The sequence below is a fragment of the Equus przewalskii genome, chromosome 18, assembly GCF_037783145.1.
Source record: "Equus przewalskii isolate Varuska chromosome 18, EquPr2, whole genome shotgun sequence".
Lineage (NCBI taxonomy): Eukaryota > Metazoa > Chordata > Mammalia > Perissodactyla > Equidae > Equus > Equus przewalskii.
Window position 1 is genome coordinate 6,804,002 of NC_091848.1, and position 26,629 is coordinate 6,830,630.

General features: G+C 37.1%; 1 long non-coding RNA gene across 1 annotated transcript in view; it reads right to left on the reverse strand.

Moving 5' to 3' along the window:
* Positions 1-24,966, reverse strand: part of LOC139077090 (uncharacterized) — a 67,488-nt gene extending 42,522 nt beyond the window's left edge. Inside the window, exons 1-2 of the long non-coding RNA XR_011529305.1 lie at positions 24,814-24,966; positions 19,263-20,821 (exon numbers count right to left, since the gene is read on the reverse strand). This is a non-coding gene — a long non-coding RNA (uncharacterized lncRNA). The remainder of the gene's footprint in view (positions 1-19,262; positions 20,822-24,813) is intronic.
* Between the last annotated feature and the right edge of the window lie 1,663 nt (positions 24,967-26,629).

A 26,629-nucleotide genomic window follows, 5' to 3' on the forward strand; every position in this document is an offset into this window, starting at 1 on the left:
CTCCATTGCTATCAGGATATAGATTATTCCATATTATGAATTAATAATGATACCTCTAATTCCGATCCAAAATATAAAGTTCTTTTTACTCTTTTCTCATTTCATATTTGTATTTTGTTTCTACCATAGTGAAACACTTGATTATTCCAGACATTGGTATACTACTCATTTGTTCAATTCTATAAAAGGCAGGAAATAGTTTCAGAATTGTTACACTACCACTACCAAAAACAAACGTACTGAATAAAGTGCAAAATATCTTTGAAGAACTTTTTCTTCCCCTCAGAATATGTCCTGCTAAGGATGTATATTGTTATAATACTGCACTAAAAAAGTTATTTGATTTCCTTAATTTGTTCTTTTTTTTTCTTTTTCTGAGGGGGAGATTGTCCCTGAGGTAACATCTGTGCCAATCTTCCTCCACTTTATATGTGGGTCACCCTCACAGCATGGCGGATGAGCGGTGTAGGTTCACATCTGGGATCTGAACCCACAAACCTGGGCCAATGAAGCAGAGCACACCAAACTTAACCACTACCCCACAGGGCCAGCCCCTTAAATTATTTTCCTTTTAAAAATCTGTGGTTATGTTAAAATTTTAAACAAAATTCTATTCAAATATTTTTAGTTCTATATTCAACGTGGGTTTTTCTTTTTTTCCCATCCTTGTTGACTAACTTATTTAAATATGCAAACTGTATTATGATTCCAAATGTCAAAACTGTACCAACAGGAATGCTTCTAGTAGGCTCTCTTATCTCCTTTAACCTAGCCCCACCTACCCCTTGTAGATAAATGTATTCATTAGTTCCTTTTTCTTTATTGAGATATAATTGGCATGTAACATTATATTAGTTTCAAGTGTATGACATAATGATTCAATATTTGTATATATTGTGAAATGATCACCACAATAAGTCTAGTTAACATTCATCATCATACAGTGACAAATTTCTATTTTCTTGTGATAAGAACTTTTAAGATCTCTTAGCAACATTCACATATACAATACAGGATTATTAATTGTAGTCAACATACTGTATATTACATCCCCCTGACTTATCTCATAACCGGAAGTTTGCACTTTTTGACTTCCTTCACCCATTTTCTCCAGCCCCAACATCCACCTCTGCCAACCGCCTATCACCAATCTGTTCTCTGTATCTACGAGGTTTCTCTTTTTAGATTCCACATTTCCACATGTAAATAAGATCATACAGTGTTTGTCTTTTTATGTCTGACTTATTTCATTTAGCAAAATGCCCTCAAGTTCCATCCATGTTGTCGCAAATGGCAAGATTTTCTTCCTTTTCATGGCTGATTAATATTCCAGCATGTGTGTGTGTTTGTGTGTGCACACGTGTGTGTGTATCACATTTTCTTCATCCATTCATCCATCAATAGACACTTGGGTGGCTTTCACATCTTGGGTTGTTGTAAATAATCCCACAATGAACATGGAAGTGCAGATATCTTTTTAAGATAGGTTTTTCCTTTCCTTCAGATAAATACCCAGAAGTGGAATTCCAGGATCATCTGATGGTTCTATTTTGAATTCTTTGAGGAAATTCCCTTCTCTTTTCCATAGTGTTTGCCTCAGTTTATATTCCCACCAACAGTGTACAAGGGTTCTCTGTTCTCCACATCCTCACTAACACTTGCTATTTCTTGTCTTTTTGATACTAGTGTTTCTAACAAGTATGAGATGATATCTCATGGTGATTTTCATTTGCATTTCTCTGATGATTAGTGGTATTGAGCACCTTTTGATGTAGCCATTGTCCATTTCTATGTCTTCCTTGGAAAAATGTCCATTCCTATCCTCTGCCCATTTTTCAATTGAAGTTTTCATCTTTTTGCTACTGAGTTGTATGAGTTCTTTATATATTTTGGATATTAACCCCTTATCAAATATAATTTTTAAATATTTTCTCCCATTTGGTAAGTTGCCTTTTCATTTTGTTGATGGTTTCCTTTGCTCTGCAGAAGCCTTTTAATTTGATGTAGCATTAGTTACTGATTATCTTTATTATGCAAACATAAGCAAATGCATTTTTTATCAGACACATCTTTTTCGTTTCTTTATTTATTTTTATACAAAGTGGGGCCTACTGTAAACAATCTCTTCCACTATCTTTTACACTTAACAATGTATCCTGGAAATTACTCTCTGGTTTATCTTTATTTTTTTTAAAAAAACGATGGTTTCGTATCTTTTTCATTCTCTTCATCAAATGCAATGTGAATGTCCTTTAACTACAGTCTTGCAAAAGTATATATTGCCAAACTTTTGAATTTTCACCTATCTTATTGGTGAGAAATAAAATCTGTGTCCTATTGTTTTGCATGTCATTTATTGTTGAATTTAATCATCTTATAGATGTTTTAGATTAATTTTATATCATTTTACAGCCAAGTGTTTGATCTCTTTTTTCCTGCATTTTTAAGATTTTAAACATATTAACCTTTTATCTGTGATATGTCATAAATAGTGTGTTCCCCTTTATCATCTGCATTTTGATTCTTGGTGTTTGTTGAAAAAGTTATTTTAGTTTTATTTAGTCCTAGTTATCTCTCTCTTTTTTTTTTTTTAATTAATGTTATGATAGATTACAACCTTGTGAGATTTCAGTTGTACATTTTTGTTAGTCATGTTGTGGGTACCCCACTTCCCCCTTTGTGCCCTCCCCCCACCCCCCCTTTTCCCTGGTAACCACCGATCAGATCTCCTTGTCAATACACTAACTTCCACCTATGAGTGGAGTCATATAGAGTTCATCTTTCTCTGACTGGCTTATTTCGCTTAACATAATACCCTCGAGGTCCATCCACGTTGCTGCAAATGGGCCAATTTTGTCTTTTTTTATGGCTGAGTAGTATTCCATTGTGTATATATACCACATCTTCTTTATCCAATCATCAGTTTCTGGGCATGTAGGTTGGTTCCATTTCTTGGCTATTGTAAATAATGCTGCGATGAACATAGGGGTGCAAGGGACTCTTGGGATTTCTGATTTCAGGTTCTTAGGATAGATACCTAGTAATGGGATGGCTGGGTCATAGGGTATTTCTATTTTTAACTTTTTGAGAAATCTCCATACTGTTTTCCATAGTGGCTGTACCAGTTTGCATTCCTACCAACAGTGTATGAGGGTTCCTCTTTCTCCACAACCTCTCCAACATTTTTCGTTCTTGGTTTTGGATGTTTTTGCCAATCTAACGGGTGTAAGGTGATATCTTAGTGTAGTTTTGATTTGCATTTCCCTGATGATTAGCGATGATGAACATCTTTTCATGTGTCTATTGGCCATATTCATATCTTCTTTTGAGAAATGTCTGTTCATGTCCTCTGCCCATTTTTTGATCGGGTTGTTTGTTTTTTTGTTGTTAAGCCATGTGATTTCTTTGTATATTATGGAGATTAACCCTTTGTCGGATAAGTGGCTTGTAAATATTTTTTCCCAATTAGTGAGCTGTTTTTTTGTTTCATTCCTGTTTTCCCTTGCCTTAAAGAAGCTCTTTAGTCTGATGAAGTCCCATTTGTTTATTCTTTCTATTGTTTCCCTCAACTGAGAATCTGAAAAGATTCTTTTGAAACTGATGTCAAAGAGTGTACTGCCTATCTTCTCTTCCAGAAGACTTATTGTTTCAGGCCTAATCTTTAGGTCTTTGATCCATTTTGAGTTTATTTTGGTGTGTGGTGAAAAAGAATGGTCAATTTTCAGTCTTTTACATGTGGCTGTCCAGTTTTCCCAGCACCATTTGTTGAAGAGACTTTCTTTTCTCCATTGTAGGCCCTCTGCTCCTTTGTCGAAGATTAGCTGTCCATAGATGTGTGGTTTTATCTCTGGGCTTTCAATTCTGTTCCATTGATCTGTGGACCTGTCTTTGTACCAGTACCATGCTGTTTTGATCACTGTAGCTTTGTAGTATGTTTTGAAATTGGAGATTGTGATTCCACCAGCTTTGTTTTTCTTGCTCAGGATTGCTTTAGCAATTCGCGGTCTTTTGTTGCCCCATGTGAATTTTAGGATTCTTTGTTCAATTTCTGTGAAGAATGTTCTTGGGATTCTGATTGGGATAGCATTGAACCTGTAGATTGCTTTAGGTAGTATGGACATTTTAACTATGTTTATTCTTCTAATCCATGTGCATGGAATGTCTTTCCATCTCTTTATGTCGTTGTCAATTTCTTTCAAGAAAGTCTTGTAATTTTCATTGTATAGATCCTTCACTTCCTTGGTTAAGTTTATCCCAAGGTATTTTATTCTTTTCGTTGCAATTGTGAATGGGATTGAGTGCTTGAGTTCTTTTTCTGTTAGTTCATTGTTCGTGTATAGAAATGCTACTGATTTATGTATGTTGATTTTATACCCTGCTACTTTGCTGTAGTTGTTGATTATTTCTAATAGTTTTTCTGTGGATTCTTTGGGGTTTTCTGTATATAAGATCATGTCGTCTGCAAACAGCGAGAGTTTTACTTCTTCGTTACCTATTTGGATTCCTTTTGTTTTTTTTCCTGCCGAATTGCTCTGGCCAACACCTCCAGTACTATGTTGAATAGGAGTGGTGAAAGTGGGCACACTTGTCTTGTTCCTGTCCTCAGAGGGATGGCTTTCAATTTTTGTCCATTGAGTATGATGTTGGCTGTGGGTCTGTCATATATGGCCTTTATTATGTTGAGGTACTTTCCTTCTATACCCATTTTATTGAGGGTTTTTATCATAAATGGGTGTTGGATCTTGTCGAATGCTTTCTCTGCATCTATTGAGATGATCATGTGGTTTTTGTTTTTCATTTTGTTGATGTAGTGTATCACGTTGATTGACTTGCGGATGTTGAACCATCCCTGTGTCCCTGGTATAAATCCCACTTGATCATGGTGTATAATCTTTTTGATGTATTGCTGTATTCGGTTTGCCAAAATTTTGTTGAGGATTTTTGCATCTATGTTCATCAGTGATATCAGCCTGTAGTTCTCCTTCTTTGCGTTGTCCTTGTCAGGTTTGGGGATCAGAGTGATGTTGGCTTCATAGAATGTGTTAGGGAGTACTCCATCTTTCTCAATTTTCTGGAACAGTTTGAGAAGAACAGGTATTAAGTCTTCTTTGAATGTTTGGTAGAATTCTCCAGAGAAGCCGTCTGGTCCTGGACTCTTATTTTTGGGGAGGTTTTTGATTACCGTTTCTATTTCCTTACTTGTGATTGGCCTATTCAGATTCTCTATTTCTTCCTGATTCAGTTTGGGGAGATTGTAGGAGTCTAGGAATTTGTCCATTTCTTCCAGGTTGTTCAATTTCTTGGCATATAGTTTTTCATAGTATTCTGTTATGATCCCTTGTATTTCATTGGTATCTGTTGTGATTTCTCCTCTCTCATTCCTAATTTTATTTATTTGCGATTTCTCTCTTCTTTTCTTGGCGAGTCTGGCTAAAGGTTTGTCGATTTTGTTAATTTTTTTGAAGAACCAACTCTTTGTTTCATTGATCCTTTCTATTGTCTTTTTTGTTTCAATATCATTTATTTCTGCTCTTATTTTTATTATTTCCCTCCTTCTACTGACTCTGGGCTTTGTTTGTTCTTCTTTTTCTAGTTCTGTTAGGTGTTGTTTGAGGTTGCTTATGTGAGCTTTTTCTTGTTTAGTGAGGTGAGCCTGTATTGCGATGAATTTCCCTCTTAGGACTGCTTTTGCTGCATCCCAAATGATTTGGTATGTCGTGTTCTCATTTTCATTTGTCTCTAGATAATATTTGATTTCTTCTTTAATTTCTTCAGTGATCCATGGTTTGTTCAGAAACGTGTTGTTTAGTCTCCACATTTTTGCACCTTTCTCTGCTTTTTTCTTGTAGTTGATTTCTAGTTTCATAGCATTATGATCAGAAAAGATGCTTGATATTATTTCAACTCTCTTGTATTTATTGATGTTTGCTTTGTTTCCCAAAATATGGTCAATCCTTGAGAATGTTCCATGTGCACTTGAGAAGAATGTGTAACCTGCTGTTTTTGGATGAAGTGTTCTATATATATATCTATTAAGTCCATCTGGTCTAATTTTTCATTTAATTCTATTATTTCCTTGTTGATTTTCTGTCTGGATGTTCTGTCCATTGGTGTTAATGATGTGTTGAGGTCCCCTATTATTACTGTATTGTTGTTGATGTCTTCTTTTAGTTCTATTAAGAGTTGCTTTACAAATTTTGGTGCTCCTGTGTTGGGTGCATATATATTTATAAGTGTTATGTCTTCTTGGTGGAGAGTCCCTTTTATCATTATATACTGTCCCTCTTTGTCTTTCTTCATCTGTTTTGCTTTGAAGTCTACCTTGTCTGATATTAGTATAGCGACACCTGCTTTCTTTTGTTCATTATTAGCTTGGAGTATTGTTCTCCATCCCTTCACTCTGAGTCTGTGTTTGTCTTTGGGGCTGAGGTGTGTTTCCTGGAGGCAGCATATTGTTGGGTCTTGTTCTTTGATCCATCCTGCCTCTCTGTGTCTTTTGATTGGGGAGTTCAATCCATTTACATTTAGAGTGATTACTGAGACGTGGGGGCCTACCGCTGCCATTTTATGTCTTGTTTTCCGGTTTTCTTCAATTTCCTTTGTTTCTCGTCCCATGGTTTAATCTGTTCTGATAAAGAGCTGCTACTCTCTGTTGTTGTCCTTCTACTTATCTCCTCTGCTCTTGGTTTTGTAGCCCCTTTCCTTTTTTGGATTTTTCAGGAATGAGGGTTTTCCTGAGGATTTCCTGAAGAGGAGGTTTTGTGGCAATGAACTCCCTTAACTTTTGTTTATCTGGGAAAGATTTTATTTCTCCATCGTATTTGAAGGATATTTTCACTGGGTAGAGAATTCTCGGCTGTAGGTTTTTGTCCTTCAGATTATTGAATATATCATTCCGCTCTCTTCTAGCCTGTAAAGTTTCTGCTGAGAAATCTGCTGATAGCCTGATGGGGGTTCCTTTGTAGGTTAGTTTCTTTTGCCTGGCTGTTCTTAGTATTTTCTCCTTGTCGTTGACTTTTGCTAGCTTCACTACTATATGCCGTGGGGTTGGTCTTCTTGCATTGATAAAGTTTGGAGATCTATTGGCTTCTGTCACCTGAAGATCCATCTCTCTCACTAGATTTGGGAAGTTCTCAGCCATTATTTCTTTGAATAGGCTTTCTGCCCCTTTCTCCTTCTCTTCTCCCTCTGGTATACCTATAATCCTTACGTTGCATCTCCTAATTGTGTCTGATAATTCTCGGAGAGGTTCTTCATTTCTTTTTAGTCTTACTTCTCTCTCCTCCTCTGCCTGCAGCATTTCTATATTGCCATCTTCCAAACTGCTAATTCTTTCTTCCATATTATCGGCCCTACTGTTCAGTGCATCTAGATTTTTCTTAATCTCCTCTATTGTGTTCTTCATTTCCAGTATTTCTGTTTGGTTCTTCTTTATTGTATCAAACTCTTTTGTGACATAGCTCCTGAACTCGTTGAGTTGTCTATCTGAATTCTCTCTTAACTCATTGAGTATTTTAATGATGGCTGTTTTGAAGTCATCATCATTTAGGTTATATATCTCATTTTCTTTGGGATTGTTTTCTGTGTATTTGTTATTTTCCTTCTGTTCTGGAGATTTAATGTAGTTTTTCATATTGCTTGATGTTGTAGATTTGTGCCTTCACATAGAGATAGAGTTTAGTTGCTCCTTCCACTTGTTTCAGCTGCTGTGGTGGGGGAGCAGCTGTTTATACTGCACCAACCAGGAACTCTATCCGCAGTTGCTAACTGGGCCTGGGCCCCTCCTTGTAGTCACAGTGGTCTTCTGGATTCCCTCTTCTGCTGTGGGGGCCGTCACGGGGGAGCTTCAGGCTGCTGGTGCCTACTGTTGCAGCCCACCTAGACGTGCTCCCTCCTTGGGGTCTGCAACGGTGTTATGGGCTTTTCCAGCGGCCAGGGGTAGGATCACTTATATTTGCTGCTCCGTCACTGTTGGCACCCACAAAATCTCACTTGTCCACTATGGGTCGCAGCAGAGCTATTAGCATCTTCTACAGTCTGTGGTTAGCTCACCTAGCTATGCTACTTTTGTCCCGGGGTCTTCCAGCCTTGTGGCTGCCAGATGGGTGCTCTCTACTAGTGCTGTGCAGAGGCTTTCCCTGAGGCTGCTGTGAGCCTGTAGGATTTCCCCTTAGGCTACAGAGCTGGGTCGCTGGAACTCCACCCAGCCCCAGTCCTGTTCCCCAGGAACTCGGGGAGCTCTTTGCCCTGTCTGGGGGATACCTGGAGATCCCAATTTCAGTGGTAGCTGGTCAGCTGCTGCCCTGCCTGATATTCTCCTCTCTGGGCCCCTCCTGGTGTTGTGGATGCTGGGCGTAGCCCCTCCGCTAATAGCCGACAGAGAGTTTTGTCTGCTGCCAGGGCAGAACTCTGGAGCTTCCCCTCCGGGCCGCAGGGCCGGCCTCTGGAGCTCCCACCAGCCCCAGTCCTCTCCGAGATCTCCGGCAATCCCTTACCCCATGGGGCGGGCAATGGCAGCCAGGGGTCACCTCGCCCTCTGGGACTCTCCGGGACTTTCCCGGAGTTGTGAATGCTGGGCGTTGCCACTCCGCCAATGGCAGACAGAGTTTTGTCTGCTGCTCGGGCGGAACTCTGGAGCTTCCCCTCCAGGGCGCGGAGCCGGCCTCTGCAGCTTCACCCAGCCCCCGTCCTCTCTGAGATCTCTGGCAATCCCTTTCCCCACCGTGCAGGCAGTGGCAGCCGGGGGGCCTCCGTACCCTCAGTGATTCTCTCTGGGACCCTCCGGGCACCGCGAACACCAGGCGGGATCTCCCCGCCAATGGCGGGGAGAGACTTTCCCCGTGGGTTCAGGTGTGTAACTCTAGAGTTTCCCTCTGCATTTAGGAGTAATTGCGGGAGGTTTAGGTAGGGTTCTGGTCACCTGTTTCCACCGTCGCTCCTCTGTTGTGTGCTCACTCCTGCCCTAGGTGTGTGTTGATCTTCTGGGGGCATCCGTTGGAAGAAAGCCGCTTGCAGGTACTAGGCTGTTCGGTCAGGGTCGGAGAGTTTTCACCTATCTCCACAACCTCCCAGAGGGAAGTCTGTCCCCCTTCCAATGTATAGTCGCGTGGGTCTCTCAGACGTCCAGAGATGCTGTCTGGATATCCTTTGCTAAGCGATGAGTGTCCAAATAATTGTAGACTCGAAGGGGGAGAGACAAAGAGGACTACTCACGGCGCCATCTTGGATCCTCCTCAAATGGAAGCATCTTTTGTTATAATGTTTTTTCTCTTGTCCTCAGTTCCTGAAATTGCGTCAGAGCCATAAAGGTGAAAAGGGTATCTTGTTGTTCATAACAAGCCCCTTTCCACCACAACTCAGTTTATGTTAGTAAGATGACTTTGGACCACTCCTAAGGATGGGGGCTGATTGCCAGGGGGACCCTAGTTATCTCTCTTTTTAAAGATTTTTTTGATGAGGAAGATTGGCCCTGTGCTAACATCTGTTGCCAACTTTGTCCTTTTGCTTGAGGAAGATTGTCCCTGAGCTAACATCTGTGCCAATCTTCCCCCATTTTGTATGTGGGATGCTGCGACAGCATGTCTTAATGAACAGTGTATAGGTCCATACCTGGGATCCAACCTTGTGAACTCCAGGCTGCTGAAGCAGAGTGTGTGAACTTAACCACTTACATCACCCAGCTGGCCCCACACTCTTTTATTTTAATGCATCAAAAATTTAAATCATACTTAGGAAGACTTTTCTGAGTATTTTCTTCTGGTAATTGTACAATTTTATTCTTTTCATTTAGATTTCTAATCTATTTAGATTTTTGGAGTGTGGTGAGAGATGTGGATTTAATTTTGATTTTTTCCCCAATTGGCTATACAGTTTTTCTAAAACCACTTCTTGGAGTCCATTCTTGCTCCAGTAATTTGAGATACCACCTTCATAAGATGCTAAATTTTCACATATACTAGGATGTATACATTAATTTTCTACTTTATGCAATGATTTGTCTGTTATCTTAAAATTCATCCTCAGTTCCTCTTATTGTCTCTCCAGGCAAATGGTCAGGTCACAATATGGTTTGCACTCTGTACTCTGAGAGGAAGAGGATACGTGTTGAAAGGATTGCAAGGCTTGGCTAATACAGTTCCCCATTAACTGGTGGATATGTTTGGAGGTGATCGTGAGGTTAATTGTTGTTTTTTTGACCACTTGTAGGGTGCTGGATAGGAGATAAATTATTGACATGAGAGTACTTTCTCATGACTAGAGTTTCAACATCCTGGCAGGAACTTCAGGAACCAATAATAATTTGTTGCTGAAAATGATTCCTTGAAGTTTGTAAACAAACAGAGCCAATAGTGAATGAGGTAAAGGTTCTGGTACTGCCTTTGAAGAGTGTTTAGGAAGGGGTCAAAAGGCCTGAGAGGAAAGACTGAAGTGTTAGAATGGTTTTATCTCATGAAGTTAGAGAATGCACACTGGGCCTTAGAGCCCAAGAGATCATAGAACATGCCTTTCATGTAAGCAGTAAAAGCAAACGAGGGGACTCATACCAGCCTCTTTGGGAATCTCAGTGGTGACTGTCCTCCAACAGGTGGAAGTAGACAGCAGATACTGCTCCTGGAAAGAGCTTTCCAGAATTTCAGAATGGCCAAGCAGCATCATTTAACCTATAGAAACAAGGTGGAAACAGTAACAATCATGGGAAATAGACTGTTGTTACAGTCAGGGGGACTTTGACTCATAAGGATCAATGGTTAGGGTTGCTACATTTATGAATGTCTACACAACTTTCCATGTAATCAAACACAAAAGTAATAATGTGTCACATTGCACGTGCCCAAGTATCTACCAACACACAGAGTAAAGTGCACCATTTATTTTATATTTATTCAAAGCTGGCAACAGAATTGGTATGATTGACCTACAGTCAAATTGTAGGCATTTAGGGAATTGTGGTACACAGTTCTGGAATGGATGTTAGGGTGAGTGAATGTTTCCTCGCCATTATTTGCTGATTCATTCAGAGGTGATTTATCAAGCAGAGCCCTAGATTCTGGTATTTAAACACACACACACACACACAGAGACATGAATCCAGAATCTCTTCTGTATTATCTTGTTTTGAGATGGACATATATGTAATTGCAATATAGTAAAATGTAATAATTATAAAGGCAGTGTTTTCAAGTGAATGAAAGCACAAACTAAATGTCTAAGTCTGCCATGGAAATTTTGATAAGGCTTTTTAGAAAAAGAAATGTATTTGGTCTAGTACTTGAAGGATGAGTATACACTTTCACGGTTAACAGTTGGGGAATGTCTGTTGAGAAAGGAAGTCATATTCAAAAACTGGAAGTATTTGGGAATTCCAGTCTGTAAAATTCTAAGTGCATGAAAACTGCATGCCTTATTTGCATGGTATTCTATGCTGATGATTCTAAAATGGAAGGAGAAACTCTGGGAATAAAGGTCAGGCAACTGTATTTCAAAATGCAATCTAAAAGAAACTTGTGCACAGCCAGATTTAGAACCAAAAATCTAGGCAAGTGTATTAACTGGTATAAAACAGATTAAAGAAATAGCAGAAAAATAAGTGTCTCTGAATGTTAATGATCCTGACCAACGCTAAGATAAGTGAAGAGGATTGGAATTCTCTTTGGTTCTTCTGGTTAATTTTCAGTAGCAATTGTCTCTGAAGTTCCATTAAAGGCTAATGTCCCAGTAGCCCTATCCTTTGAATTTCTTACCACCTGTTCACAATTGCTGAGAACAATTTACTGCTTATAATGCACAAACATACTTGTACCTAGATGCATAGAAAGCACTGGTTTATAGGAGACCATGTGGAGAACTGGAACAGACATCCAGACTTGAGGGTCAATCATGATGCTTGGGGTAAAGTCTGAAGAGGAAAACACTTATTTAAAAATATTAGATGCTAGACCCACATAATAATTGCTTAGAATCCATGTGATTAAACTCCAGGTGGCTCTGGACTTCAATGTACAGTGTTAAAGTCCCTTCAGCTCGACACAGATGAAGTAAAATGATCGTCAGGAGTTCTACTGAAACCTAAGGGCAAACCGGTTGATTTTACATTTTGTATTTGCTGCAGGGCAGCTGCTAAAATGGAGACATTAAATTGACATATAGTGTAGCATCAGGACCAGGGTCTCATTTTAGGACACATTTAAATCTTCTCAACATTCCTCTCTTGTAATTGCTCTGACTTTTGAGCTCCATTTTACTTAATGACACTCAGTGAACTGAATTGCTTCAGTGAAATGAGAAAGCAGTGAGGAAATTCAGTGGAAGGTTTGATTACATCCTTGTTGTAGCCTAGTTTCTGAATAATCTTATACCTTGGTTATATAATCTTCTTTTCCTGGTTTATCCACCATCAAAATAGAGAACTATTCAGGGATGATATAGTTCCCTATTGTGTATTAGTCATATTTATAGCTAGGACATTGAAAAATAAGTTATAATATTTGAATTTGAAATTTCTCTCTTAGTAACCTTAGATTTATTGCTTTTAAATCCTGCAAGCTGAAAAATTTTGTACATGAATGTATATTGTTTTCCTTGGTGATTATAACTTATTTTGTGTGGCTTCTTCTGATTATTTGGTTAAAGTATTAAGTGCTGATGACATTTCTGTGCTAATCTGCCCATGCAGGGTAAATTTTATATTTTAAAAAGCATGTTTTACAGAAAGATGTAAAAAGTAGGTTACCAGAAATTTAAGGTTTCATAAGTACTCCATTGTCATGCTTGCATTTAAAGCCCCCGTGCATGCTGAGATTTTACGTACAGGCTGAGATTTTTATATTTAAGCAGATGATGAAAGGCAAGCCTACACCGCACCAGTGAGTTGCTAAGCCACCAGAAAAAAGCAAACTGTTCTAAGCATAAGAACCACTCAAGCTGTGAGCTGTGGAATCCATAAGCTGTGTATAAAATGAGGTCACTGAATCATGATCTCATTCTGAACAGAATCATTTGGATACGCATGTAAATCAAGATGGCTTGTTTGAAGCCCAAGTGGTGTTGGTGAAAATTACACAGTTTGGTACAATGATATGCGCATGCAGAAAGGTAAAAATAATATTTTTCATTATATAAACCCATTTCCAAGTGCAATCAGTTGAGTGCCAGTTCTTATTTTTATATTTGCATATTCAGAACATCTTTTTAATTATAATGATTAAAATCCACAACATACCAATGGATTTTTTAAGCAGGTCATTTCAGAAACTATTTAGAAAAAAGGATGATAATATACTAATAAGAGAATCTATTGAAAATAATGGTAATAATACACTATTGTTTAGCAACATTAATTGAAAGTTACTATGAGTAGAACATATTTTTATGCTTTTTGGGAAAGAATAAATAAATTTTCTTTTACTTCTTAAGTTACATAACTTAAGCATGTTTTACAAGGTATGAATGCAGACCCAGTTCAGAAAACAGGCTATCTGTCAGAACACAGATGACTATTCTGTCTTGTAAAATACAGGGTGGCAAAAGGGATAGAAAATTCACAAAGGCTTTGAAAGAAATTAAAATTAGCTTTTGCATTATGTGGCACTCAGGAAATAAAAAAGGAGCTCGATTTCACCAACTGAAAGCTAAAGCTCAAAGGACTGGATGGAAATTAAAACGTCATCCTGAGTTTCATAATAGGAAAACTCACCAAATAGCAACACCCCTCTCAAGTGCCAGCTCTAGTCAAAAATAAGCTATGAATGGTGATGCATTAGGAAAAAAAGCAGTGACTAACAATTGTTTGCAAACCTTAATATGATAATATAATTTTCTGTAGAAAAAGAGATGAAACTTACTGATTTAGGGAAGGAATTGAAAGGCAGTAAGCTATTCGTGAAAAGTTGAAACATTTTCAACACCTTATCTGTAAATAGATAGATACCTTTCATTTCACTTTGATAAGGGTTACAGGAAAGAATGCTATGATAAAAAGATAAAGTTTATGGTCTCTAACTGCAGTTCATTAATTACTCTAATGCCTGCTTGGTTTTCAAAAAATGAAAGAGTAGAGTGTGAACGCGTTAGTCAAAGGAAAAGAAAAATACCATTAATAAACTGCTCTCTAAATTTACTAAATTAAGACTGTAGATAGCATCCATTTCAACTATACTAACTTTTTTTAACATGTGCTAATGGCTTCCTAGAATCATGAATAATCAAAAACAACCAAAGAAAGGGCATTGAGCAGTAAGAGAGGTGATGTTTAGGTGAACGAAGTAAATACCATCTGGAGTGACAAAATGGAATGATTTTCCGAATGGATCTTATTGACCCTAAGGAACTTTTCTCCACAGCTTCCAAACTCTGTGATATTGTAAAACTGAGTTTGTTCTGAGTCTATCTCAGTCTCACTTTCTCTGTTTCTCTGCAAAACAACCAACAAAAAGTATAATTATGTTTGTTCTCTTTCTTTTACAAAGAGAGCTACTCACACTAGCAAAATTGGAAAAAAAAATAAATTATGTGACATCTGTTCTTTCCTGTATGTGGTTCTTACATTTCTTTACTTTTTACTAGCCAGGGCACCAATTCTGTTCAGTCATTATTTCTGAATATTTACCTCTCATTGCCACCCAGTCCCATAAGGGGTCATGTTGGAAACTAAGGTAAAAGGAAAACTCAATAAACCTAGTTTTATTTAGAATGTTGATATTTGTTATCTTGGATTTTTGCTTCATGGTTGGCTTATAAAGTATAACTGAACATTACTGTGGATGTTTTCATGGCCCCTTGAATTTTATACCTAACGTGTGCTTTACTCATTTCAGTCCATTCCAGCCCTGTAAAAATTCTCCCAGTGATGCAAACCAGCTTCCTTTTCATTCTTCTCATTGCAGATATTCTCCCAAGTCTGATTTTCTATTATTTCAGCAAAATTCATGGATTCTTAATATCATTAGGTAAGATGTCAGACATTTTTGGATGGGATATAAAATTAAGACATGGTCTTACTCCTAAATATTTTAAAATACAAAAAGATGAAGAAATATATACAAGTAATTATTGTGTATACTGAAAAATGCAAAGTCTACAAAAGAGATTAAAACCTATGAGAGACTAAATCAGTGAAAATGTTTTATACTGATAAAAAGATGCGATAAAATGGCATCATTTAAGCAGGAATTAAAGAGATTAAACCTTCAAAAAATCTTTAAACCTTTGAAAAGCAGAACCAGGCATCAGTTCTCAAGTTGGAATGAATGACATTGGAAGACACTAGGAAGAAAGCCTAGCTGCTACAGACAAGAGAGGCACTATATTATGCTCAGAACCTAACTCAGTGACTCAGAATAGCTCAAAATTTATAATTACAAAAACATCTGACTTTTGGGTTAAGATTCTGTTGGAAGATGTGGTTGGAGAACGTAAGTGAAAATGAGAATTTGAAAATTTTTAAGAGAGATTAAAGAGTATTGAAGAATAGATGCCAGTGGAGTTAAAAATGTCATAGTCTGTATTAAAATACTCATTTATATTGATTCAGACACACACCAGAATATAGTAGCACGAAATTTGGTGAAGAGAAATATGTGAATGAGTTTCTAATAGCCCAAGACTGTTTCAAGGGTGATAGCTGAATTGCGAGAGAGTGCTAGAAGCAGATTGCTGTTAATAAATGGCTAAGCGATAGTATCAGAATTACGGCCTAAAACACACATTTGAGAAGAAGATACACATCAAATATTCTCCCTTTCATTAGCATTTTAAAGAGTCTGAAAATATGATAAGAGAAAGTGTTTTTTAGAGATATTTTTAGCTATAGGGTTGGAAAGTGGGTTTTAGTCTGGAGAGAGTCAATTTCAATAAAAGTTTGAATGCAAATGAGATCCCTTTAGAAATGCTTCCAAATGTGGAGAGTTTTTCCCCAAAAGAATGTGATCGAGACACTGGAGGGACAGGTTGGTCAGAGAGATTGTGCTTTAGATAAGGCAAAACGATGAGATGAAACCTATCTAGAGGAATATCTGCCTCAACTCAATTCTTGAAAGTTAAGTGATGCTCTTTAATGTCAATACCTGTATCTAGGATCTCAACTGAGTTGAAACACTAAGGGCCACCTCCTTGGCAGCAAGGAAATGATTTCAATTAAGATTTCTAATTGCATATTCATACAGCTTACTTTTTTCTCATGATTACCCCCGAGCCCTGATGTACTCAGACATGACCACCATAAACCAGAACACTGGGACTTTTCAAACGTCTTAGACAAAGCATATCTTCAGTGTAGGTCATCATTGCAAATAGAGCTCAGCTTTCAAGGACATCACTGCCAACTCCCACACATTCATAAAATTAAGTCTGAGAACTTATCTTTCACATTCCTCAATTCCACAGTCCTTATCAGGGTAAATTAAAATGTCAGCAGTCTCAATAATTTTACAGCAAAATTAAATGAAAGGAAGAAAACTGTTAAAATCATAGAATCTCAGACTTTTAAGTTAGCATTTAAATTCATAACATTTGGGGTGGAAAGTATTGAAAATATTGAAATCCGATCCAATTAACTTGACGAGTATTACTACGCTAATATCTGAAATGATTTTAGAGAATTTTTTTAATGAAGAAAACATGATAAGTAATATACTACTATAGCCTTTCCATTACACAGATGTTTAAGTTGCAGGAAGAAAAGAAGGTCAAATGGGTTTTTCCTCCAAATTTTTCAAAGTCTCAACATTATTTGAGAAAAATTGATGGAATACAAGTTGAAACCAAAAACAGTTTTACAGAAAAAGTTCATGCGTAAGGCAATACGAACAATAGTTTCCATTTAGACTCCAGTAAAACTCAGGATTGGAGTGTCAGGTGTGCCACAATTAGTCGATATCTTTTCTCAAATGAAATCATTTCAACACTATTTATTTGTAGCTCAATTAACTTTTTTTAGATCTCAAAGGAAGTTAGTACTCCTCTTGGCCTTTATGAGGCTTCTTTCCCCTGATTTTATTCATTTATAAAGCAGAATTGTTAGGTAGAAGCTGACTGTCAATTTTCGCAACAAATCTTTATTCCTCTCGGCATTGGGAGTCCAGATCCTGTTCTTCCCAAACTCTCAGGTTATTCCCAGAAGTCTTTTCTTCCTGAGGTTCAGTCCTAACCTCCTTTTAATAATCCTACTCCCTTCTGACAGAAAATACCTACTGTTGAATATCCCAACCGTGCTCCACTGTAAATTTTATCGTAAATATTAGTTAATTATCCAACATTTAATAAATTTTAAATTCCACCATTTGATTCCTACTGCCAGTCACAATGTATGGAATGTTTTATTCTGCTTCTCTGTGTGAACTTTACATTCATATCCCTTCCTCTAAAAGCCTCATAGATTGGAGTTTTGAGTTTTTGTTTTTTAATCCAGTAAAATGGCTATTTTGGAGATCTGAATTCATCCTTGAAAAGTTATTCTTAAATATATGATGTTCATCTGTATTTTGGAATACTGACAAAATGAATAACATTCCGATTAATCGATCTTTTTGAAGGCAACTTGAACTAAATGGCAGTTTAGTAAAACCGGTGAAGATAAATAAGATTTGAGGAAAGGAAAAATATGCTGCAAGAGAGGGGTAAAGATAGAATCCAAAATGTATGCTGTAATTTCTGTGTAACCTGCAGTTATTTCCCCATCTCTTACAAAGCTATCATGTTTCCTTGTGGTTCACATTATGTGGATTTTCATTCTTTCTACTTCATACTCCTTGTCATCTACCAACATCCTTATCACTCATTTATATTTATTAGTATATGTATATTTCTCCTGTACTCCATTTCTCCTGTAATGGAGTATATCCTATAAAAGCTATACAGTGAAAAATATCAATGGTGACTTATTTTAATCTGTAATTAATCTGAGTTAATTTTAATTGAATTAAAATCAAATGTGAAGAGTAGCATATTTTTGATGCTATAGAGCCCTTATCAATTAAAATATTGGAGATAACACAGTAAATGTAGATTTTATTAACAATGTATTCACTAAAATTTTGCTTGATAATTTAGATTAGAGAGGAAGGAAGGGGAAAGGAAGTATCCAGTTAATATGTAGAGCATTGTGATTTTGTCACAATTTTATTCAGAGTGAGCCCTCTGTTTGCATGTATGAAACAACCATTGGTTCAGTCTATAATAAACACGGAACTACAATCAGAGAAACTATCCTTTTATAATCACATCACTTATAACAACATTTGATTAAACTTACAAATTTTATGGCATGCCTGGTCAGATAGGCAGAAATATTTTGTTTCATAGTTTTCTACAATTTAATTGTGCAGAGAATTGGCTAAAAGTGAAAAACCCCTTGGAAAATTGTAAACACAATTGTTTTTGTTGGCTTACTTGTTTGTATTTTTAGTGTTAAAAAGAGTGGACAAAGGATACCAGAGGTACATATGGTGCAAATAACCAATGATCATGGTTGCTTAGCCAACAATGGACCTGTCCCCCTCATCCTTTTTAGTACAGTAATCCCACTTTTGTTTAGACATCTCATAGACTTCAGATGAGGTGGGTCTCAAACATAGCTGTAACAAGTGGATCGTGACTGGAAGGCACCTCTGTCAATCTTGTTTCCCTTCCCATTGATCAGGTTAGAAATGGGTGTGTGTCAAACTACTGGCCAACTCTTCAATATTTGATCATTTTTAATATGAAAAAATATTCATTATGATTAAAGATAGCTGGGTTGAAGTTTTCTGTTATGTGTGGATAAACAATTCTGATATAATAAACTAAAATGGTGAATTGGCAACTCAAGAAAAAATAAAATGTTTTCTATAAAGCTGATGTTTACTTTGTCAAGGTGTGTGGACTACTAGCGACCTATATAGTGTGATGTGCAGAATTTGACAACATCTACCTCTCTAAAATCTTTGATTCATTACTCCTTTCTTAAAAATCCCAAATGAACTTATTCAATTGATAAAACCTGAAATACATCATTTAAAAATTTTGGCTACCGTGTTTGTTAAGCATAACTCTGTGATCCGGTCAGTTTTACCAAATCAAGCAGCCTGTTATTCAACAAGGCCTGAAGGAATGTGACACAGGACAAGTTGTGGTGAAGGATAACAAGAGGAACACATGACTAGAGCGGGAAGTACATTCTTACAGTGCAACTCAAAGGGTAAAAACAGTCTGAGCACTGATCACCTGGGAAGACAGCACAAAACGCACAAATAAGGATGGAATGACAGACAAGATCAAGTCACATTTACCTTGCCAAGGACTGCTTCTGTTTGACAAATTATTATCACGCTCAGAATTCTTCTCCAAACAGTCTTTGGTTCTCTGCTGTGTTTGCAGCCTTCTAATAGCCTTTATTTGGGAAGCCATTGTTCAAGGAAAGTTCATGAATTTTAAGCTTGTACAATAATTCAACAACTTTCTAGGTTAAGGATGAATATGAATTGCTGTTTTTATGAGAAAGCATAGTGTAATTTTTAAAGGTAAATATTATCACTCAAAGGTAGCATTTCTGGAGCTAGGAAACACATAGTTAAGCAGTATTTTCATTCTATAAGTGGCACTGCTCTTCATACATTTAGGCTGAATCAATCACAGGAATATATCTTATCATAGATGTTTTTAATTTTAATACCAATAATAAATAGATATTTCTTTCTAGTATTTTTTCCTAACTGTGAGGACGTTCAGGATTTTGTTTCCTTTTTTTCTCTACACTTTCATTTGAAAGTCTAATCTATGTTTGTATAAAGGATGGAAAAATATCTTACAGTTAAATGCAAATCAAATCTTTGATCCAAAACAACCTGAAGTCAGCTTTTTATTTTCCAAACTCTGAAATCTTTGATCATGTTTGCGAATTTTACATTGAACAACTATGTATCAAACACACATACAAATGTCCCTTACATCTATAAAGCAGTCAATTTGATTTAAAAGATCAGAACATATCTAATAAATTAAGCTGTTATTACTCTAATCCATAAAGTATAATACAAAATGAAGGGTAATAATATTTTATATATATTATACATATGCACACACACACAATCTCACATATATGTATTTGGTGAGTTTTTTTTGCCAAATAGAAAGTGAGTTTTAAGTTTGCATTTATTCTATTGACTCATTTGAATTCCACCAATTGTCAGAAGGCAAATTCAATCAAAATAGACTCTTTTCAATTAAAAGAGAGACACTGGGATTGCCACTCTTATACAAGCCTAAGAAACCTGGCTGCGTCCCATGTGAAGAAGAGAAGTGGAAGTGAGGATCTCTTTTAAGCAGATATTCTGGAGGGCTATTTTCTTGACAAAGGAGAGTGATTTGAAACAAAACAAAGCAAAACTTCAGTAATAGCACAGGGTAAAATAAAGCTCTGGGGCAGACCCAGTGCCATAGTGGTTAGGTTCATGCTCTCCCCTTTGGTAGCCCGGGGTTCTCAGGTTTGGATGCCCGGCACAGACTGACACACTACTCATGAAGCCATGCTGTGGTGTTGTCCCACATACAGAATAAAGGAAGGTTAGCACAGGTGTTAGCTCAGGGACAGTCTTCCTCACACACGCTCAAAAAAGAAAGAGGGGCTGGCCTGGTGGCGCAGCGGTTAAGTTTGCATGTTCCACTTTGGCGGCCTGGGTTCTCTGGTTTGGATCCCGGGTGCAGACATGGCACCACTTGACAAGCCATGCTGTGGCAGGTGGCTCACATATAAAGTAGAGAAAGATGGGCACAGATGTTAGCTCAGGGCCAGTCTTCCTCAGCAAAAAGAGGAGGATTGGCAACAGATCTTAGCTCAGGGCTAATCTTCCTAAAGAAAAGAAAGAAAAGAAAAAGGAAAAGAAAGCTCATTACTGCTAAGGACTCCAGATAGATGGAAAAGAATTCCCATGAAAAACTGAAACCTCAAGCCTGTACAACTAGATTTGTGCAGATATTTTCAAATTTGAAAATTATATGAATCTTTTTTAAAGTTGTGAGGAGTAAAAGCAAAATGGCAGGAGTCTGCAAACTGTGTTTCCACTTCCAAAAACAACACAAGCAAGATCTACCATAAAGATATCGGAAGACAGCTTTATATGTATGTAGATATACATGATACACAAACACACACGCACATATATGATTCTGTGTGTATTGTATGATGATCTGGCATGCAAAGTCAACCTGTGTGTTAGATATGTGTAAAGCTTTACACACATGCACACACAAGTGATTTGACATTGCTATGTGATGTTTTTAAACACTAAAATCAATTGTATTCACCTAAGGAAGTCTAATATCAACAGAATAAACAAAAATCATTGAAACATAATTGTTATTATATATATAAAGAGAGAGAGATTGTAAACATATCACAGGCATTTTTTAAGTTTGAAAATTATAGAAAATGAAATTTCCTTTGTTTAGTCTAAGAAACAGTGAAGCACTTGTATTTAGTTGAAAATTACTGTAAACAGATGTGACCAGAAGATAATGGTTGTAAGAGAACATCTCAAATGACACTAGTTACACTGAGGTTTTTATGGTGTGTGAATTAAAAAGCTTATTTCTATGTGGAAAAATAATTTAAAAGTATGATCTTCAAAAAATGTAATAAATTCAGTTTTCTGTCCAGAGTGATCAACGGTATCTATAATGAAGGACAAGTGCAAAATTGTAGAGCCTGGAACTTAGCAAAATACTGGAGAACCCCTTTACGAGAAGAATAAAACAAAATCCGACTGTCCTAATTCTGCAAAAGGGGCTAGCTGCGTGAACACATTGCGGGGCCCCTCCCTGGCCTTGAATGTGCCTTCAGCACTGAAGGGCCCTGACCCTCAGGCTTCACAGCAAATCCACTACTAGGTACAATTAATGAGAATTCTTTCTTTCCTATATGAGCCCTATTTAATGATTTTTCACAATTGTAAATATTTCTCAAGGCATAATGTTCAAATAGACAAAAAAGTTACTTTTCAGATGGGTAAAAACAAGCTCAATTGCAGAACAGTGACAACTAGAGCCTTTATCTCTTTAAATTGAATCATCAGCAGATACAACAAAGAAAACATGTTGCTTATGACTAAGAATAAAGCATACTCTAAATTAATCTCACTTGATACCTTTACCTCAATATAATTAAAAAATGAAAGTTGTTCTTTTTTTATTAGTTCCCTGCTTAATATACATTCTGCAGCCTGCTGCTTTCTTTGGGGCCCAACTCATTAGAGAGCAGGTGAGTTTAAATAATTGTATTTTACCTTGCCAAAACACATGGAAAAATTAATTCAATTTTGATGAATTAAAATGTAATTTTACAAAATATCATTTCTTAATCCCATGAGATCACAAATTCTGAAGAAATGTATCTTATCATTATTTTGTTTTAGCTAAAACAATGGCTATACAAATTACTCCTGGTGTTACTAAGCTATAGGAAGTCAGCTAATATTCTTTCACATGAACAAAAACTTAGTCCCTCCTACGTGCTTGGCACTATTCCCAATGTTGGAAGAATAAATCAAACAGAAAATATCCTTGCTCTCCTGTAGTTTACACTCTGGTGGAATGAGAGAGACAAAAAAGCAGTTTCTGCTTTGCAAATTTTTCAGAGGAAATATCTGCATTTCTATCAGTTTCTGTTCCATAAATGTGCTAGTGACATGCAGTTACCAAAAATATTGTCCTAATGGCCACATCCCTCATGTAACTCAAAAAAATTTGTATGAATATTGGCAGTATGCTTACTAAATTTCTCACATAAGGAATGTGTCTAGTGAGTGCTGGACTAACCAATGAATCTAATAGCCCTGGACAGAACATTATTGAAATTAACTGTCAAGTTTTCGATCAAGGGAAATAATAAATATATTCAGCTGTTTTCATTCTTTATTTGCAGGAGGATATAATCTAGAGACAGCCAAAGACCAGACAAAAATCAAATCAAACAACACACCCAGAGAAGAATGGAGAGATTGGCATCCTACAATGACAGCAGGCAGGAAAAAAGAGCATAAATTCAGCAATGGAAACAGAGAAATGACTCTCTCGTGGAGTTCTGTCTCTTTTGCTTAAGGTTTGTATGCATTAACTTGTCAGACTATCATTACCACTCATCTTAGACGAAACTTGAAATTCAAAGTTATTTTAGCATTTGTATAGTTTTTCACTATTGTTAAAACAAGAATGTCCTTTTCTAGGTAAATATTTCCAAACCTATTGATACGTTTGAGATGATACAACTATGAACACAATGCACTTTAGGAAATACCATGATAGGGAGTCTTCAGGGAGGGTGCTGATGAGATGTTATGCTCTTGTAAGAGCAGGGATTTTAATGCAGTTCGTTATTTTTCTACTGCTGTAACTATAACATAATACACATAGTTTTCTATAATTTGATTTAAATTTTGGTATTTAACATAGTGAGTCTGTGTGGTGTTGGAAAAATTAATCATATCTATATTCAGAAGAAGTGAGTTTTCTTACTCGTCCTTCACGCAAATGATTTGAACAGGCTGTTTGTTCTTAGTCTCAGCTCTATCATACATAATCCTTCAGTAATTATTCTAAGCTCACAGAGTTAAAGACTAAATAAAACCACCAGTTCATACATTCATTGATTTATTCATTCATATACTTACTGAGTAAATGTTTCTTTGGTTGTTGTAGTATGAGAGACACTGCTAGGCCCTGAGCATAAAACAATGGAAAAACACAGTGACATTTTGGTTTCTCCTCTCACGGAGTCTGAAGCCTAATAAGTGAGGCAGATATTATTAAAGTAATTTTTGTTGTTAGTGCGGTGGAGTTGATTCTCACTCCTACTGACCCTGTGGACAGCAGAGCAGAACCCTGCCCAGTCTTTCTGCACCATCTTCTCACCTTCCGGTGCTGTATCAGACAATGCTCTGCTGTGACCCATAGGGTTTTCATGGCCGATCTTTTCAGAAGTGGGTAGATGGGTCCTTCTTCCTAGTCTTTTGGAGTCTGGAGGCTCCACTGAAACCTATACACCATTGGTGACCTTGCTGGTATTTGAAATACCAGTGGTACAGCTTTCAGCATCACAGCAACACACAATACCACAGTGTGACAACTGACAGGTGGGTGGTGTGGTTCCCTGATCAGGAAATTAACCTGGTGGTGAGAGTGTCAAATCTTAACCACTAGACCACTAGGTCTGGCTATTAAACAAATGAAAATTTAATTTTGGAAAAGCTAAGAAGACAAGATATGCAGTATTATTTGAGAGCATATAATAGAAACCTCAGTCTGTGGGTCAGGGAAGGATTCCTGTAGGTATTAACGTTTCCATAGTACATGACACCACTTAAATTACGTCATTTAGGAACCTATTAGATGTGTGTCTATATATGAGACTCTAAGTTCTTTCAGAGAAGGGATTTCAGTATTTTTTTCATTGCTCTATGTCCCAGTGCCTAAAATAGTGCATGAATGGATGGATGGATGAAGCTAGCACAGTGTTTATAAGGCTGGTAAATTTAATGACTTTCTTCCACTGTCATATTGTGACACTTAATAGAAACTCAATTTTTCTCAAAATTTTCAGTTTTTAAGAAACTTCAGATGCAGGAAATATATTTTTAGTTTATTCATTCAACATCCCTTTGACAGTTATAGAGTATCTACTATTGCCAAACACTGTGTCACCAAAAGGAAAACTACCCGCCTCTTTCCTCTATATTCAGAAAACACTTCACTTCTGACACCAAATGTCCAGAGTTTTCCATGCCAACCAATGCTCTAACTCTTCAGACACCCGCTGGTGCCCTCCACTTCAATTACGGCACTACCTACCCAGAGTCGGTGCAGAATCCACAGTTTAAGGGCTCAGATCCACAGACTGGCTCCACTTAAGCGCCAACCGCAAATGGCGGATCCTCAGCTTACCCAAATTTTGTCTGACGTGTCTACAAATCTGGAGTTCCCATGACCCCATCCTCAGCCCTGTAAAAGAATAAGTAATATAATGGGTTTAAGGTGCTGCATTAATAAGAGCTGCCATTGATTAGCTGTCTAAAAAGAACTCAAACTTTAATTTGAATTCATTTCATTATCTCTAATTACGTCTACAACCGTGAAAGAAAGCTATCACTTATATTCTTCAATTATGGAAACTGAGGATCCACTAATTTAAGCAGATTATCCATGCCACCTGGGCAAAACTGGTGATTTGGACCTAGGACTGCCTAGTTCTTAATTTTTCTTAAGAATTCTTCTATTCATATGCCATTTAGAAGTGGGGTGTTTATTCTCTTAATATCTGGGGATTTTTAAGCTATCTTTCTGCTGTTGATTCTAGTTTAATTCCATTGTGGTCTGAGAGCATTCTTTGTATTATTTCTATTTTTTTGTTTGTTAAGATTATATTTTAAAGCCCAGAAAGTAGTCTATCTTGGTGAATATTGCGTATAAACTTGAGAAATATGTGTATTCTGCTGATGTTGGATGGAATGTTCAATAAATGTCAATTAGATCCAGTTGATTGATGGTGCTGTTCAGTTCAGCTGTATCCTTGCTGATTTTCTGCAGGCTGAGTCTGTCAATTACTGGCAGATAGATGTTGAAGTTTTCAGCTATAACAGTAGATTTAACTATTTCTCTGTACACTTTGCATTAGTTTGCTGGGGCTACCGTAACAAGGTACCACAGATGAAGTGGCTTAAACAACAGAAATTTACTTTCTCAAAACTCGAGAGGCGAGGAGTCTAAAATCAAGCTGTCAGCAGGTTTGGATTCTTCCAAGGCCTCTCTCCTTGGCTTGCAGATGCTTGCGTTCTCCCTGTCTTCACATGGTCTTCTGGATGTGTCTGCGTCCTAACCTCCTCTTCTTATAATGACTCCAAGCTTATTGGATTAGGGCCCACAGTAATGAACTCATTGTAACATAATTACATCTTTGAAAAACTTATCTTCAAATACAGTCAAATCATAAGGTACTGGGGGTGAGGACTTCAGCATATGAATTTGGGGGGGCACAATTCTATCAGTGGTTGCCTCACATATTTCAATGCTCTGTTAGATGCATACACATTAAGGATTGTTATGTCTTGGAGAACTGACCATTTTATGATTATGTAATGTCTCTATCACTGATAATTGTAGTTTTTCAGAAGTCCTTCTGCTTTGTCAGAAATTAATATAGCTAACTCCAACTTTCTTACGGTTACATTAGGATGGTATATATCTCCCTATCCCTTTACTTTTAATATGTCTGTGCCTTTATAGTTAAAATGAGTGTCCTACAGAGAGCATATAGTTGGGTCTTGCTTTTTTGGTCCACTATCTGTCTTTTATTTGGTGAATTTAGACCACTCAAACTGGAAGTGATTGTAGATCTGTTGGATTGCTATCAACCATGTTTGTAACTGTTTTCTACCCACTGCACTTATTCTTTTTCTATTCTCTCTTTTTTTCTTTTCTCTGTTTTTCTCTTGCTTTACTTGAGAACTTCATATGATTCTATTTTTTCTTCTCTATTGGCACATCAATTATACTTCTTCTAAAAATAACTTTAGGGGGTGGCCCCATGACACAGTGGTTAAAGTTTGGCATGCTCTACTTTGACAGCCTGGCTTCACGGAGTCAGATCCTGATTGCAGACCCACACCAC